The following is a 16,742-nucleotide window of genomic DNA, read 5'->3' as shown; positions in this document are numbered from 1 at the left end:
TATTGTCTCTGGGTTCTGAAGTCAGAATGACTCAAATTACACTTTGCAAATTCACTCAGAACTTGAGATGGGCAGTTCCAATTACACAGTCCAGAGAAATCTTTGGGTGTGGTTTATCCTCCAAGGGGACCAATCAGCAATCAGGTCATGTGATGACGGAGAGCCAATCAAGAATTTTTCTAGTGCAACTAACTCAGTCAGAAAGTTTATTCCACATGTTAATCAATAAAAGAAAGACTTGCATTTACATAGCACCTTTCACAACTATCAGACATCACAAACACTTTAGACTAATGAAGTACCTGATAGTCTGCATCCCAGAGTACTTAAGGAAGTGGCCCTAGAAATAGTGGATGCATTGGTGATCATTTTTTAATAGTCCATTGACTCTGGATCCGTTCCTATGGACTGGAGGATAGCTAATGTAACATCACTTTTTAAGAAAGGAGGGAGAAAGAAAACAGGCAATTATAGACTGGTTAGCCTGACATCAGTAGTGGGGAAAATGTTGGAATCAATTATTAAAGATGAAATAGCAGCGCATTTGGAAAGCAGTGACAGGATTGGTCCAAGTCAGAATAGATTTATGAAAGGGAAATCATGTTTGACAAATCTTCTGGAATTTTTTGAGGATGTAAGTGGTAGCGTGGACAAGGGAGAACCAGCGGATGTGGTGTATTTGGACTTTCAAAAGGCTTTTGACAAGGTCCCACACAAAAGATTGGTGTGCAAAATTAAAGCACATGGTATTGGGGGTAATGTACTGACGTGGATAGAGAACTGGTTGGCAGACAGGAAACAGAGAGTCGGGATAAACGGGTCCTTTTCAGAATGGCAGGCAGTGACTAGTGGGGTGCCGCAGGGCTCAGTGCTGGGCCACCAGCTATTTACAACATACATTAATGATTTAGACGAATGAATTGAGTGTAATATCTCCAAGTTTGCAGATGACACTAAGTTGGGTGGCGGTGTGAGCTGTGAGGAGGATGCTAAGAGGCTGCAGCGTGACTTGGACAGGTTAGGAGAGTGGGCAAACGCATGGCAGATGCATTATAATATGGATAAATGTGAGGTTATCCACTTTGGTGGCAAAAACACGAAGGCAGAATATTATCTGAATGGCAGCAGATTAGGAAAAGGGGAGGTGCAACGAGACCTGGGTGTCATGGTACATCAGTCATTGAAAGTTGGCATGCAGGTACAGCAGGCGGTGAAGAAGGCAAATGGTATGTTGGCCTTCATAGCTAGGGAATTTGAGTATAGGAGCAAAGAGGTCTTACTGGAGTTGTACAGGGTCTTAGTGAGGCCTTACCTGGAATATTGTGTTCAGTTTTGGTCTCCTAATCTGAGGAAGGATGTTCTTGCTATTGAGGGAGTGCAGCGAAAGTTCACTAGACTGATTCCCAGGATGGCAGGACTGACATATGAGGAGAGACTGGATCGACTGGGCCTGTATTCACTGGAGTTTAGAAGGATGAGAGGGGATCTCATAGAAACATATAAAATTCTGACAGGTTTCAACAGGTTAGATGCAGGAAGAATGTTCCCGGTGTTGTAGAAGTCCAGAATCAGGGGACATAGTCTAAGGATAAGGGGTATGCCATTTAAGACTGAGATGAGGAGAAACTTCTTCACTCAGAGAGTTGTTAACCTGTGGAATTCCCGACCGCAGAGAGTTATTGATGCCAGTTCATTGGATATATTCAAGAGGGAATTAGATATGGCCCTTACGGCTAAAGGGATCGAGGGGTATGGAGAGAAAGCAGGAAAGGGGTACTGAGGTGAATGATCAGCCATGATCTTATTGAATGATGGTGCAGGCCCGAAGGGCCGAATGGCCTACTCCTGCACCTATTTTCTATGTTTCTATGTATTTTTTTGAGTGTAGTCACTGTTGTAATGGTAAACACGGCAGCCATGTTGCACACAGCAAGCTCCCACAATCAGCAATGTAATAATGACCAGATAATCTGTTTTTTCTTACATTGATTGAGGGATAAATATTGTCCAGGACACCAGATAACTCCCCTGTTCTTCTTTGAAAAAATGTCATGGGATCTTTCATATGCAGACAGAGCCTCAAGTTCATGTCTTATCCAAAAGATAGCACCTTCCTCAGCACTGCAGTGTCAGGCTAGATTTAGTTACTCAAGTCACTAGAGTGGGACTATGAACCCACAACCTTCTGTTTCAGAGGCAAGAGTGCTACCTACTGACCCATTGTCACACTTGAAGAGGAATTTCAAGTTTCAGGTTCAAGCTAGCAAAGAATCATTTTAGGACGGTGTCCGTTTGTTCTATTCCCACAGTTTAATTTAAAGTAATATTCCAGGTTAACTATTTGTATATCCTATCAGTCTTTTATACATCTATAAGATCACCTCTCCTTTCCAGTCTGAAAAACCCAAGACTATCTAGTTTTTTCTCATAACTCAGATCCTTGGAACAGACACAGTCCAGTTTTCTGGACTACCTTCAACACTTTAATCTCTCAGTTGTTTCTCAGAGTGCTGCACTGTCGGAGGTGCTGTCTTTCATATTGGGCATTGTAGTGAGGCACCGTTTGTCCTCTCAGGTTGACGTAAATGGCCCAGTTCAGGTCACTTTAGGGTTTCCAATTGAACTCTATGCTCATTCCTGGCAAATCCCTTGATCGATCTACTGAATGCAAAACATCACAGTGATATTTTAATTCAACATTCCTGTCTAATATTTTACAAATTTATTCTTTAAAAACGCGATTAAATGCAATGTATCCTAATGGTGGTCAGCCATATTGGAAACAGTGTGAGCCTGAGAGTGCAATAAACACTCGAAAATATGTTGTTTCCTTGACTTCTTACATCCCTAGTGAATTCAATGGGAAGACACAGTTGGATATGCCATGAAATGGATGGTTTTCCTTCTGCACTTTCTGACACAGCTCAAGATACTTCAAGGGTACAATGCCAGGTATCAGAAGCAGTGGCTGCTAGAATTAGTTAGTTCAACCCCGTGATGAAAGGAGTCTTTGTTACTGATTGTTACTCTGTTACCACTGGGTGAAAGCAGTAGGCAGCATTTCTGCCCTACCCAATATCTGGCAGCGTAACAGGATCATCAGCTTCTGAAAATGAGAAAGGACTTTGGAGATTTGTGTGTAGATCAGAAGATGGCCTCTGATTTACTAAAATGAACAGTTTAATGTAGCAAATATAGGACATTTGCAGGTGTCAGCTATGTCTCAGTGGGCAGCACTTTTGCCTCTGAGTCAGTCGGTTATATGTCCCACTCCAGATCATCATCATCATAGGCAGTCCCTCAAAATCAAGGAAGACTTATTTCCACTCTAAAAGTGAGTTCTCAGATGACTGAACAGTCCAATATAGTTATTACTGTCTCTGTCACAGGTGGGACAGACAGTCGTTGAAGGAAAGAATGGGTTGGGAGTCTGGTTTGCCGCACGGTCCTTCCGCTGCCTGTGCTTGTTTTCTGCATGCTCTCGGCGACGAGAGTCGAGGTGCTCAGCACCCTCCCGGCTGCTCTTCCTCCATTTAGGGCGGTCTTTGCCCATGGATCCCCAGGTGTCAATGGGGATGTTGCACTTTATCAAGGAGGCTTTGATTGTGTCCTTAAAACGTTTCGTCTGCCCGTCTGGGGCTCGCTTGCCGTAGGCGTTCCGAGTAGAGTGCTTGCTTTGGGAGTCTTGTGTCGGGCATGCGAACAATGTGGCCCGCCCAACGGAGCTGGTCGAGTGTGGTCAGTGCTTCGATGCTGGGGATGTTGGCCTGATCGAGAACATTGACATTGGTGTATCTAATCTCCCAGGGGATTTTCAGGATCTTGCGGAGAGATCGTTAGTGGTATTTCTCCAGCAATTTGAGGTGTCTACTCTATATGGTCCATGTCTCTGAGCCATACAGGAGGGCGGGTATCACTATAGCCCCGTCGACCAAAAGTTTGTCACCATTCTTTGCCTGCTCCACGATGACATGCAAGCCGTGATCCTGACCAATGGATCCACCACAGACCCAATCCATGTGCGGACCGGGGTCAAGCAGGGATCCGTCATCGCGCCAACTCTCTTCTCAATCTTCCTCACTGCAATGCTCCATCTCACGCTCAACAAGCTCCCCACTGGAGTGGAACTAAACTATAGAACCAGTGGGAACCTGTTCAACCTTCATCGCATCCAGGCTAGATCCAAGACCGTCCCAGATTTGAGCATAAAAGCAGTACCATGCCACACCAAGAGGTGCCGTCTTTTTGATGAGGTGCCAAACCAAGACGCCATCTGCCTTCACAGTAAAATAACCCTTAGCACTAGTTCAAAGAAGAACAGGGATGTTCTTCACAGTGCCCTGGCCAGTATTTATCCTTCAACCAACATCACCCAAATCAGATTAGCTGGTCACTTTTCACATTGCTGTTTGTGAGATCTTACTCTGCGCAAATTGGCATCGGAACTTAAACAGCTGTAAAGCACTTTGGTTGTGAAATGCAAGTCTTTCTTTCCTTCTTTTGCTATGTTAAAGTTGCTGAAATCTCACGGCCAGAAAACATCTCTTCCTTATATGACCATTAAGGTTAACAAATGCATCTAGCCATGCCAGGAGGTGAGATAAAATAGTGGTGAGTTGGTGCCTTTTATTGTGTTCTTAACACAGATGAGGCTGCACACAGGGAGGTTAAAGTAACATTGACCTCAGTCTTTAATAAGACACTCCAGAGTGAGGAACAGGCCTTAGGGGCCGACTTATATACAGTGCTCCCAAGGGATGCTGGGATCCCTTGTGACTTCAGGGGATGAGCTCCCTGGTGGTGGAACATGGGAGTGCATGCTTTACAGATACACAACATCACTCCCCCGCCAAAGTTCAAAGTGAAAACTAATTACAAGGTGAGGCGGTCGAGAGCCTTTCTTTCCCTGGTGGACCGCCTCGGTACAAATGTCTGTTCTGGTGTGTTGGCTGTGCCCTCGCTGGGCTGGCGCGTTGTTAGCCCTGCAGGGCTGCGAGGTGAGCCTGGCCTTGTTGGGCTGTTGGGAGTGATGGATTTGATTTCCTGATCCGGCGTGGTGTCGTTGATTCTTTGGGTGTGTGTTGTGGGCTCGAAAAAGGTGGTGTCTGCTATAGGTTGTACAGGGCAGTCTGTGAATCGCAGCCTCGTTTGGTCCAGGTGCTTTCTGCAAATTTGTCCATTATCTAGTTTGACTGCAAACACCCTACTGCCTTCTTTAGCTATCACCGTGCTTGCGATCCACTTGGGACCATGTCCATAGTTTAGCACATACAGGGTCATTCAGATCAATTTCCCGTGACACAGTGGCGCAACCATCGTTTACATTTTGTTGCTGCCGCCTGCTCTCTACCTGATCATGCAGGTTGGGGTGAACCAGCGAGAGTCTGGTTTTAAGTGTCCTTTTCATGAGTAGCTCAGGCAGCGGCACCCCTGTGAGCGAGTGGGGTCTTGTGCGGTAGTTGAGCAGTACTCGGGACAGGCGGGTTTGGAGTGAGCCTTCTGTGACGCGTTTAAGGCTCTGTTTGATGGTTTGTACTGCCCGTTCTGCCTGCCCATTGGAGGCTGGTTAAAACGGGGCCGGGGTGACATGTTTGATCCCATTGCGGGTCATGAATTCTTTAAATTCGGCACTGGTGAAACATGGCCCGTTGTCACTGACCAGTATGTCAGGCAGGGCGTGGATAAGACACTCCAGAGTGAGGAACAGGCTTATATACAGTGCACCCAAGGGATGCTGGGCTCCCTTGGGTCTTCAGGGGATGAGCTTCCTGGTGGTGGAACATGGGAGTGCATGCTTTACATACACACACCTTTACCCTGCAGCGGACATTTCTGAGCAGATGCTCATCATTGTTTATAAATGCATGCCTCCGACAAGACCAGTCGAAGTAGCAGGTGCAGATATTATCTTGTGTATAGCAGAAGTTGCCAACATGCCTTCAATGTGAGAGCTGGCAGCCTGTTGCTCCAGAAACATATGGCCAAAATGGTATAAATCGACTCCCCATCACGACACAACCAGTCCCAGGTCACATTGCGGAGGGAAGAATCTTGTAATTTACTGGGGCGAGCAACCCTTGCCCTCCTGTGTGCCTGCTGTGTTAAAGGGCAGCTCTTTGGTGACTACGTCTAGAAGCGTGTAGTCGGGAATCAGACAAAGACGCTCAGCAAGCTAAACCAAGCCCTGTCAGCCTGCCTCCTCTCGGGGGAAGCTGTCAGTTGTTTCACATATTCTCTATTAGCTGGAGATGAATACATTATGCAAAGCGCCACCAAGAAATGAGTTTTAAAACTTTAACCAATGATTTTTAGATGGGTTTCTAAGTCACTGCTTCAATTTCAACAAATTGTGAGTTACTCTTGGGTGAAGATGTGCATAAATTCTGTTTAATCTTTGTCCAGGGATATTAGTGAATTTTATCATCTATTTGGATCTCAGTTCTTCTGCACTGCAGTTATGTTTTTTAGAGCTAGCTTGCTCTGTAAGTCAAATAAAACAGCGGCAATGTTGAGTTCCTTGGAGTATCTCCCAATCGGCCCCCATAACTTTGGTGGAAGATCGACAGGAACCCTGTTTACACCTCATCAACCAGGGTGTCTATCAATCTTCCGATGAAATTGCAGTGGCCGATTGGGTGAGGTTCATGAGGAAATTCCCAGCGATGAAGAGTTTATTGAATATTAGCCCTATTTGTCCATCTATAATGCAGCCTATTAAGAAATCTGAGTCAAAGGGGAGTCAACGGAAATGTATATTTATCATTCCTTGTTGCTGCCAGCTTGGTGTTGTTTTATAGAATGCTGCATTCAGTAGCCAAGTATTCCAGCGAGAATCTCAAATCCAATGTGATTCATTTTCCCTTCATATAGCTTGAACCCATTTATGGTGCATACTCCCCTCAGTCCCCAACAGTCATTCCCTTGTAGCTCTTACTTCAACCAGTAAATATTTAATGGATAAATTTGCAAGTCTGGGAGCCCTCCCTGCTGCTGTCTCCTCTCCCCCCCACCACCCTCCCCACCCCGCCATGCACCTCGCCCTCCCCAAGGCTGCTGTGCCCACATTCCTGCCCCAAACCCACCCCGCACCTAGATTCAGAAACTTAAAGCAAAATGGTCAAAGTTGTAGGAGTTACCAATCACTAAAGTGGAATCAGAGGAGGCAGCTCATCAATTACGAAAGACTTGCATTTATATGGACTTTCATATCCCAAAGCCAATGGAGTACTTTTGAAGTGTAGTCACTGTTGTAATGTTGGGAAACACAACAACCAGTTTGCACACAGCAAGGTCCCACAAACAGCAATGTGATAATAATCAGATCATCTGTTTTAGTGATTTTGGTTGAGGGATAAATATTGACCCAAGACACTGGGGATAACTCCCCTGCTCTTCTTCAAAACAGTGCCATGGGTTCTTTTACATCCACCTGTGAAGTAGACGGGACTCGCTTTAATGTCTCATCAGAAAGACAGCATCTCTTGGTGCAGCAGGGTACTGCTTTTGTGCTCAAGTCTCTGGAGTGGGACTTGAGCCTATAACCTCCTAGACTCAGAGGCGAGAGTGCTGCCCACTGAGCTATGGCCAACATCGGCAAGGGAGTAACAGAAAGATTTCTTATTTTTGATATCTAATGCAATGCGCCGTTCATTTTACTAGAAATAGCAAATCAGAGGCTGTCTTCGGGCCCACACTCAAATCGCTAAAGTCCTTTCTTATTTTCAGAAGCTGAGGATCCTGTTTTGCGGCCAGAAATGTGGTATGGCGGAAATGCTGCCCACTGCTTTCACACAGTGGTGACTCTGCCCCAAATCTCAGGTAATAGGGATGGGTGCCCATGCCTGCAGTGGCACAGCAAGGCTCCCTGCCTGAGGAGCAATTGTGACCCCAGAGCAGTACTCTGTCACATCAAGAGGGGGAGCCAGAGAGCACTCAGGCTCGAGATGAACTATAAAAATGTCAAATTAGGACCCTTAGGGTGAGAAATTCAGTGCATTTGCAACTCCCATTGGTGCTGCCCGCCATATTAGGTGGCAGTTTAGTGGCGGTGCTACGGCTTTACGCCTCGATCTCCTGTGCCCAAAGATCATGATGTCATCGCCCTGTTAGCGTCCAAGGCCCCAAAATTCACTTTCACCCCCTGCAGCAGCGGCGGGCCAAAACATCGGCAGCTGCAGGAGACGCAGATCGGGTGGCCGGCTGCTACCAGGGCACAATTTAAAGGCGAGGTGGCCGATGGAAATGAGAAAAAAAAACTTACCTTGGGTTTTACCGCTGCTGATCCAGTTTCTTAGTGGGGTCCTGGCCACGATCGCTCAGCCCACCATGATTGATCGCGCGGCTCCCCCACTCCATGGTGGTGGTGCAGAGTCAGCAGCGTGAGCCTTTCCCTTTAAGCGAGGGAAGGGCCCCTCGCACGCAGCAGTGCTGCAGGGCCCAGTGTGCAGCGCTGCTGAGGTGTCCACCCCGTTACTGCCCCAGGAAGGAAGTGGAGCGCTTGATCACGTCCTTCAGGGGGCGATAACCCAAATTTTTGGAGTGGAGCGAGACTTCAGCACCTGCCGCTAAGTTTCGCCCCTCTCGACTATTACTGCTCCCAAACGGGGCGATAGTGAATGTCACTCCCTTAATTTCCAAATCCTATGTGGCTGCTTTTTTAAATCTTAAAGTAGAATACAGGGGATGTGGTTTACTCTTTATGTCCCCACTTGGAGCGAACCATGCAGTTTTCTGACTATAACTTGGAAAATTGTTACTGTTGGACGACAGAAATGTGTTCAGTTATAAAGACTTCTTTGTCACGGGGTTGAATTAACTAGCCACTGCTTCTGAAACCTGGCATTGTGCCCTTGAAGCACCTTGAACTGTGTCAGAAAGTGCGGAGGGAAAACCATCCATTTCATGATATATCCAACTGTGTCTTCCCACTGAACACACTGGGGATGTAAGAAGTCAAGGAAACAACATCTTGACCTATGTTGATTGGACTCTCAGGCTCCCACTGCTTTCAATTGGAGACCAACAAAAGAGCAGTAGAATCTTCATGTGCCTGATCGCCATTGGAAAACATTGCATTTAATTGGGTTTTTAAAGAATATATTTGTAAAAATAAAATGTTGAATTAAAATATCACTGTGATGTGTTGCATGAAAAACGTTCCTGTTTGATGACAATATGGATTATTTAGTACATCGGTTAAGGGATTTGCCCGGAATTAGCAAGGAGTTAAAGTGGAAACCCTGAAGAGACCTGAATTGGGCCATTTTTTGGAGTTCGGTCATGACTACCTGAATTTAGTCCAATTTTGCTCACTTCACTTTCAGCTGTGCCTGACCCTCTCAATGAAATTGCCGTTGCTATCACACAGTGTTCCAAAATGTTGTTTGTTGTTCCATGCAGCAACCTTATTTCATGGACAAACCCTTCATCATCATCATAGGCAGTCTCTCGAAATCGAGGAAGACTTGCTTCCACTCTAAAAGTGAGTTCTTAGGTGACTGAACAGTCCAATACGGAAATTACAGTCTCTGTCACAGGTGGGACAGACAGTCGTTGAAGGAAAGGGTGGGTGGGGAGTCTGGTTTGCCGCACGCTCCTTCCGCTGCCTGCGCTTGCTTTCTGCATGCTCTAGGTGACGAGACTTGAAGTGCTCAGCACCCAAACCAATGAATCATAGAATCATAGAATGGTTACAGCACGGAAGAAGGCCATTCAGCCCATCGAGCCCATGCCGACTGTCAGCTAATCCCACTCCTCTGAATGTCAGAATGAAATATCTTCCTACCCCATGAACTATGAATCATTTCCACGAACGCAAACATATGCAGGTAGTTGGAGCCTAATAATGCAAGAAAATAATAGTGGATGTGTAACTTAGTATATAGAAGCTCATGATGTGCCATAGTAATTGTATCTCACCCTATTACGCATATCAGTCAGACCATCATTTTCACTTTGATTTGGTAACTATTTCAGTGTTTTGAAAAGTGTCTGTACTCCTTTGTATATGGAGTGCAACAGACATTATGAAAATCCATTGAAACTAACCCAAGTCCGTACTGTCTGTTTTGACTTGAGTGTCTAATAGAGAACATCCATCAATTATTTTTGAGTAATCTTCGGTTTTCTTCTTCCTCGTTGTTTTCGTCTTTGCTTTCCTTCTTTCAATTGGCTACCTTCCATCATCATTCATCAATAATACACAACAAAACCTTTCTATCTAAATTATCCTGCCCAGTCATAGTTCAGCAAAATAACTTCCCCATGATACAGCCTGCAAAACACTTTGTCATCCATTCCACTGAATATCATTAAAAACAAGTATTACATAATTAAATTTATAACATACCCAAAAAAAATCACAAACTTCCCAATTTCACTTGTTAATCACTCCAATATCTTCCTTCCCACCCCATCAATAGCCTCAACCCTTCTCCACTAGCCAACAGCCACACACCTGCCCTCACTTCTGTATCCAGGACCCAGTCCAACCCAGGTTCAAAGGCCTAGTGCCTGTTGTGAGGAACACATGCTCTTACATAGCAGACCAAAAGCATTAGCATAGGATGCTGGCAAGAGTGGAGGCCAATAAATAGCCTCAAGAACAAAGGAAATGAAGAATAGAAAAATCATATAAGATAAAGTGAAAGATAGGTTCAATCTATCAGTGTGCATAGATATGAATGCTGAAAGAACTTGCAACAAGGTGGCTGAACTCAAGGCAGTTGAAGGCAGTTGGGGACCAAAGAGATTTCACAAACGTGATTAACAGCCCGTGATGGAGGTGAGTACTATGTAAAGTGCTTAGGAAGGACAGACTAGATAGGGAAAGAGATGGAGTAGCTCCATCTATCAGCCAAATTTAGGAGGTGAAGGAAGAAGACCCATTGGTATCGGATAAGTTTTCCAAGTCTGGCTCAAAATATGTTGGGGGAATTTGGACATTGGGTAATAGTGTGTAAAACAACCTATCAGCCACCCATTATACATTTCTCCCGATTTTCATTGACAACAATGGAAATAAATTTCGGGAGCGATGTAAAACAGGTTGCTGATTCGCTCAATTTACACTATTGCACAAAGTCAAAATCTACCCCTGTGGTGTGAAAGATGCTTCGAGAAATTTGTTGTACACCACCCAATCAAAACAAAAAGGATAGCTTACTCTCTGAAGGGACAAGAAAGGCATGTACAAACTGAAATGTTATACATAAGGGGTTGAATGTAATTCATAAAGTGTATTGGAGGGGTTTTATGTAATTTACAAAGTGTATTCGAGAGGCTGTAATTCACTGTATGAATTGTTTGGGCTGTATGTAATTAACAGAGTGGATTAGAGGGGCTGTACGAAATTTAAGGAGTGCCTGCTTTCCACAGAGTCCTTGATACAGTATTCATCAAGATGGAGGACTAGACAATTTACACAGAAATCTGATTCAAAGGGATTTCTGGGGATCAGTGAGGAAAAATACACTGAAAAATATTGAGTGTTATTCACTGATAAGGCCACATCTGGAATATTACATGGACTATTGGGTCCTCGATAAAAGCAACTTGGATGTGTTGAAGAATGTTCAGAGAGATGCAACAAGGATGATTCAGAGTCTTGGGTCTCCATGTCACGAAGATTTGCTTTCATTGGACAAAACGGGATTGTAAGGATAAGCAATGCAGGTCTTTAAAATGATGAAAAGCACAGATAATGTAAACTTAAGAAGATTATTTAATTTGGAAGAATTTAAGGGCACAAGTGCAAATTAACATGCCTCAAGCAAGAATAGAGAATTGAAAGTTCCTTCCAACAAAGGACCAAATATTTAGTTTAGACTCACAATGAAAGCAGTCAATGGTAGATCAATGAATCCTTTAAAAAAACAGCTGGATAAATATCTGGTTTTCCCTGACAGTGAGAGAACAAACCCACTGCTGTTGCTGGCTCCACTTAATCCATTGAATAGTTGCGCTTTAAGTTTGATGTTTTAAAATGAACAGGCCTTGTTACATCGACTTGTTGGATAGGCTGGGGTTGTTTTCTTTGGAAGAGAGGAAACTGAGGAGAGACTTGATTGAGGTGTGTAAAATTATGAGCGGCCTAGATATGGTGGATAGGAAGGAACTATTTCTCTTAGCAGAGAGGTCAATAACTAGGGGTATAGATTTAAAGTAATTGGTTGAAGGATTAGAGGGGAGGTAAGGAGAACTTTTTTCACCCACAGGGCAGTGGGGGCCTGGAACTCAATGCCTGAAAGGGTGGTCGAGGCAGAAACTCTCATCATATTTAAAAAATACTAGGATATGCACTTGAAGTGCCGTAACTTACAAGGTTATGGACCAAGAGCTGGAAAGTGGGATTAGGCTGGATAGCTCTTGTCGGCTGGCACAGACACAATGGGCCGAATGGCCTCCTTCTGTGCTGTAATTTTCTATGATTCTATGAATGTGAGTTTGTCGCCAATCTGGCTGATAAACGTAGCCTTTGCAACTAGTTTTTAAAAACTCAATATTTATCATATGTGTCTCACTTCCAAAACGAACACAGGCCCAGGAAAAAAATAATCTAATGAAAACAGAAATACAAGTTATATTAGTTAGAATTAAAGTTAAACTAAATGTAGGGGAATGGATACAAAAGGAAATAAAAAGTAAGGGGAAGGAAAACTGAATAAGTAGAAATGAAATATTTTGAATTCTTTATTTCTATGCAATATTATTCAAGGTAAAATTTTACTAATAAAGCTGACATCTGAGTAACTTTATTATAGGTGTTTATTTCAGTGCCGTAAGCCAATAGTTGAAAACTAGCTATCCCAGGAAGCCTGAAATTTGATGGACGCTCGGCTTAAGAATAAAAATAAATGTTATAAGGCATAAGCATAGGTTCCACCAAGCCCCAAGCCCAGCCCCATAATGTGATTATGGAGAGGGCAGAAGGTAGTTCCACCCCTTATAAGGCATTTAGGAAACTCCTGGAAATTACAGATACCTGACTCTGTGAACAGTGAGTGACCAGTGGAACCCCCATGGTATTTGTGGGTCGTTGCACCCTCAGTATGCATTCCAATACTTGACTAGTTTTGTTTATAACAGGTTCACACTCAGCGAAAGGTTAATAACGAAGGTTGCTGACTTCTGATTTTCACAGAAAAATAAATGGAAACTTGGAATGTGATCCTCAAAACACTATTAACAATCCTGTGTAATAAAAATAGAATTAGACTATTCCGTCGCATAAACCAGTGGCCCTAATTAAAAATGGGTGGAAGTGTGGAATCTGATCTCCAGTAATATTACCAGATCCACATGTAATAAAACCAGAATTTGAGCTAAATCTGTCTCAGTAAAGGAGCGGTCCTGTCACTAATCATACCTCATCTTTTTCTGCCTTGCTTAATGTTACCCATTCCTTTTATATATTTCAGTATCCATCTTTGATTGAATCCACAGCAGAAATAATGAGTATTTTCCCTTGAAAGGCATTTGGGGTTGAAAAAGTCCCTTTTTGCAGTGCCCGTTAGTGCCTCTGGGGGGCGCTAACGGGGCGCAAAACATTTTTCGCCTGGGGGGTGGGGGGTGGGGGGCGGGGGCGCTTTCGGCTATGCGAAATTGTGTAGGAGTTAGAGGAGGTGTTGCCACAGTAGTGCCGTGCCCCTCTAGTCACGCCTCCGGGCTGTCACGCAACCAGCGATGACATCGTTGCTGTGTGCGGCGACCCCTTAGCGGCATACGCCGACCCCTTTCCGCCCCACTGCGGAAATTGCCCCGCGCCCCACGAGGCTGCCACATGCGGTGTCAGCGCCAACCTCGCTGGCTGTGAACCGGGCTGACATCCACTCGGGGGTTAGAAGTTAAAGGGGAGGTTGGAAGCCCCCACCCCCCGCCTGTTTGGCTGACTCAGCAGTCAGATCGACTTCTTGCTCTGTCGCGTGGTCCGGGCCACTATCGTGCAGCCCGGCACATTGTTTTGGGTGCTGGGCTGAGGCCTCGGCACCACGCCACTCTGGTGGCCCAGTGGAGGCCATCAGAGGCTTGGCAGAGTGCGCAGCAGCCCTCCCCCTTAACCAAAGGGGAGGGGTGTTGAAACGAGTCAGCGCTACGCGGAGCATCTGCCGATCGTGCCCCAGTATTGCCCCGGACCCTGCCCCGCTTCTTCTGAGGGGTGGTAACTGCAATTTCGGCCGGGGCAGGAACTCCCGCCACGTGTCAGTTACTGACCCCGATCGGCGAGCTGGGGAATTTCTACCCCTTTGTTTCTTAGCTGCATTGTTGTAGCTCTGGGCCACTTGTAAGCATTAAAAAACATAAGAACATAAGAATTAGGAGCAGGAGTAAACTATATGACTCCTCGAGCCTGCTCTGCCACTCAATAAGATCATGGCCGATCTTTGACATCAACTCCACTTTCATGCCCTATCCCCATATCCCTTAATTCCTCTGGAGTCTAAAAATCTATCTTTCTCAACCTTGAATATACTTAATGACTGAGCATTCACTGCACTTTGGGACAGAGAATTCCAAAGATTCACAACCCTCTGTGTGAAGAAATTCCTCCTCATCTCCGTCTTGAAAGGCCAGCCCCTTATTCTGAGACTATGCCCTCTAGTCTATACTCTCGAGCCAGGTACTCTCAGCATCTATTCTGTCAATCCTCCTCAGAATCTTATGGGCCTGAAATTGATGAACTCACCGCCCACTGCCACTGACTGCCGCCCACTGCCACTTTCGAGGTGGGCTGGAGCGGGCGGGAGAGGTGAGCCGCCAGGAAGCACCCGCTGACATCAGCGGACAGCCAAGTGGCACCACCCTGCCTGCCCGCCGAGCTCCCATATTGATGCGGGCAGGAGTCAGCGGGAGTCGGCGCCAGAACGAGGCTGAACTGCTGGCTGGAGGCTGGTCTGCCCCGACGGTGAGTATGAGGATCCTGAAAAATAGGTTAGTAAACATGTTAAATTTTTTTTTCCACAGCAACTTACCTCAGTGAGGTCCCCGGAAGGTCTTCCGATGTGTTTTTTTGTCCTGATGATTTTTCTTTGCAGGTCTTCGACCCTCCGTGGGCCCGTCTCCATCCTCGGTGGCACTTGGGCGGCAAGCGCCTTTGCCGCCGAGATTTGGAACTCCCGCCAGCTGCCGCCCAGATTGGTGGCGTAAGTCCCTCATTTGCCACCCGCTGACCTTCGAGGGACCTTTTTGATGTGAATATCCCACCCAAAGAACTGTCAGGTACCTCGGCGGCTATTGCCAGTTCTTTGGGTGGCACTTGGGCAGGTGAGGGCCTTCACCAATTTAGGGCCCTATACGTTTCAATGAGATCAGCTCTCATTCTTCTAAACTCCAGAGATTATAGGCCCAATCTATTCAATCTCTCCTCATAGTACAACCCAGGATCAATCAAGTGAACCTTCGCAGCACCGTCTGTAAGGCAAGTATATCCTTCCTTAAATAAGGAGACCAAAACTGTGCACAGTAGTCCAGGTGTGGTCTCACCAGAGCTCTGTACCAGGTAATATCTGATACAACAGAGGGGAATCCTACAAAGCATCATATACAACAATCTCAGGTGACATCTAATATAACACAGGGGAATGAATCCCAGATAACCTCTAATATAACACAGGGGAATCCCATGTAACCTCTAATATAACAGAGAGACATTTGAAATTGTCCCATTTTGATTGCTTCCAGGTTAATGAGCATAAAGCCATTTTGCAGTGAAAAGTTCATCCAATAAATGGAAGCTTTGAGAATGTGGTTACACAGCCCAAAACACATGCTAAGGATTCCGTGGTGGTTCTTAAGCAAGTTTCTCAGAATCAGTACAATTATTTACTAGCGAGAAGGATTTTCCTGCTGCCATAATTAATTTGATAATAACTGTCAAATGCAGCATAGAAATTGTGATTGGTAAATCAATCTACTCCTCTTAGTTCAAAGCTGGTAACTCAAATTTATCTGACTATTTCATTTATTTTAAGCACTGTATTTGAATTCTCTTACATTGCTTAATTAGAATTACTGGATAATTCATATTTTAATTGTGCAAATAACATAACTGAATTATGAGTAGGTTGTATTAGTGAAGTGTTTGCCCGGCATTCCTGTCAGCTATTTTAGTGAAAGCTTTCACCCATTTACAACCAGTGAACACTGCAATCTGTCAGGAATGCATTAGACATTTCTCTGCTAATTTCAGCAATGGTAAATTCTTCATAAGGACAACTCAGTAGTGGCGTGCTCTGTAAATGAGGGTGCTGAATCAGGCAAGGAGGCTCTGGACTTATCGGTGCCCGATTTGTGAGGTGCTGAATCATAGATTCATGGAATCATAGAATGGTAACAGCACAGAAGGAGGCCAATCGGCCCGCCGAACCCGTGTTGGCTCTCTGCAGGAGCACTTCAGCAAGTCCCAATGCCTCGCCCTGTCCCCGTAGCCCTGTAATGTTTTTCCTTCAGGTACTTATCCAATTCCCTTTTGAAACCCACAATTGAATCTGCCTCCACCACCCTTTCAGTGTATTCCAGATCCTAACCACTCGCTGCGTAAAAAGGTTTTCCCTCATGTTACCATCGGTTCTTCTGACAATCACCTTAAATCTGTGTTCCGCTCATGGGAACAGTTTCTCTCTATCTACTCTGTCGAGACCCCTCAATATTCAGAAATGTTCAGTCGCCTTGTCGTTTTCGTAATGAGCCTATGAGATGTCCAACATCCTGTTGTGCACAGTGTGTCACAGAGTAGCATTCCTTTC

This window comes from Pristiophorus japonicus, chromosome 5 (genome assembly GCF_044704955.1).
Source record: "Pristiophorus japonicus isolate sPriJap1 chromosome 5, sPriJap1.hap1, whole genome shotgun sequence".
Classification (NCBI taxonomy): Eukaryota; Metazoa; Chordata; class Chondrichthyes; family Pristiophoridae; genus Pristiophorus; species Pristiophorus japonicus.
This window is presented reverse-complemented; position numbering follows the sequence as displayed.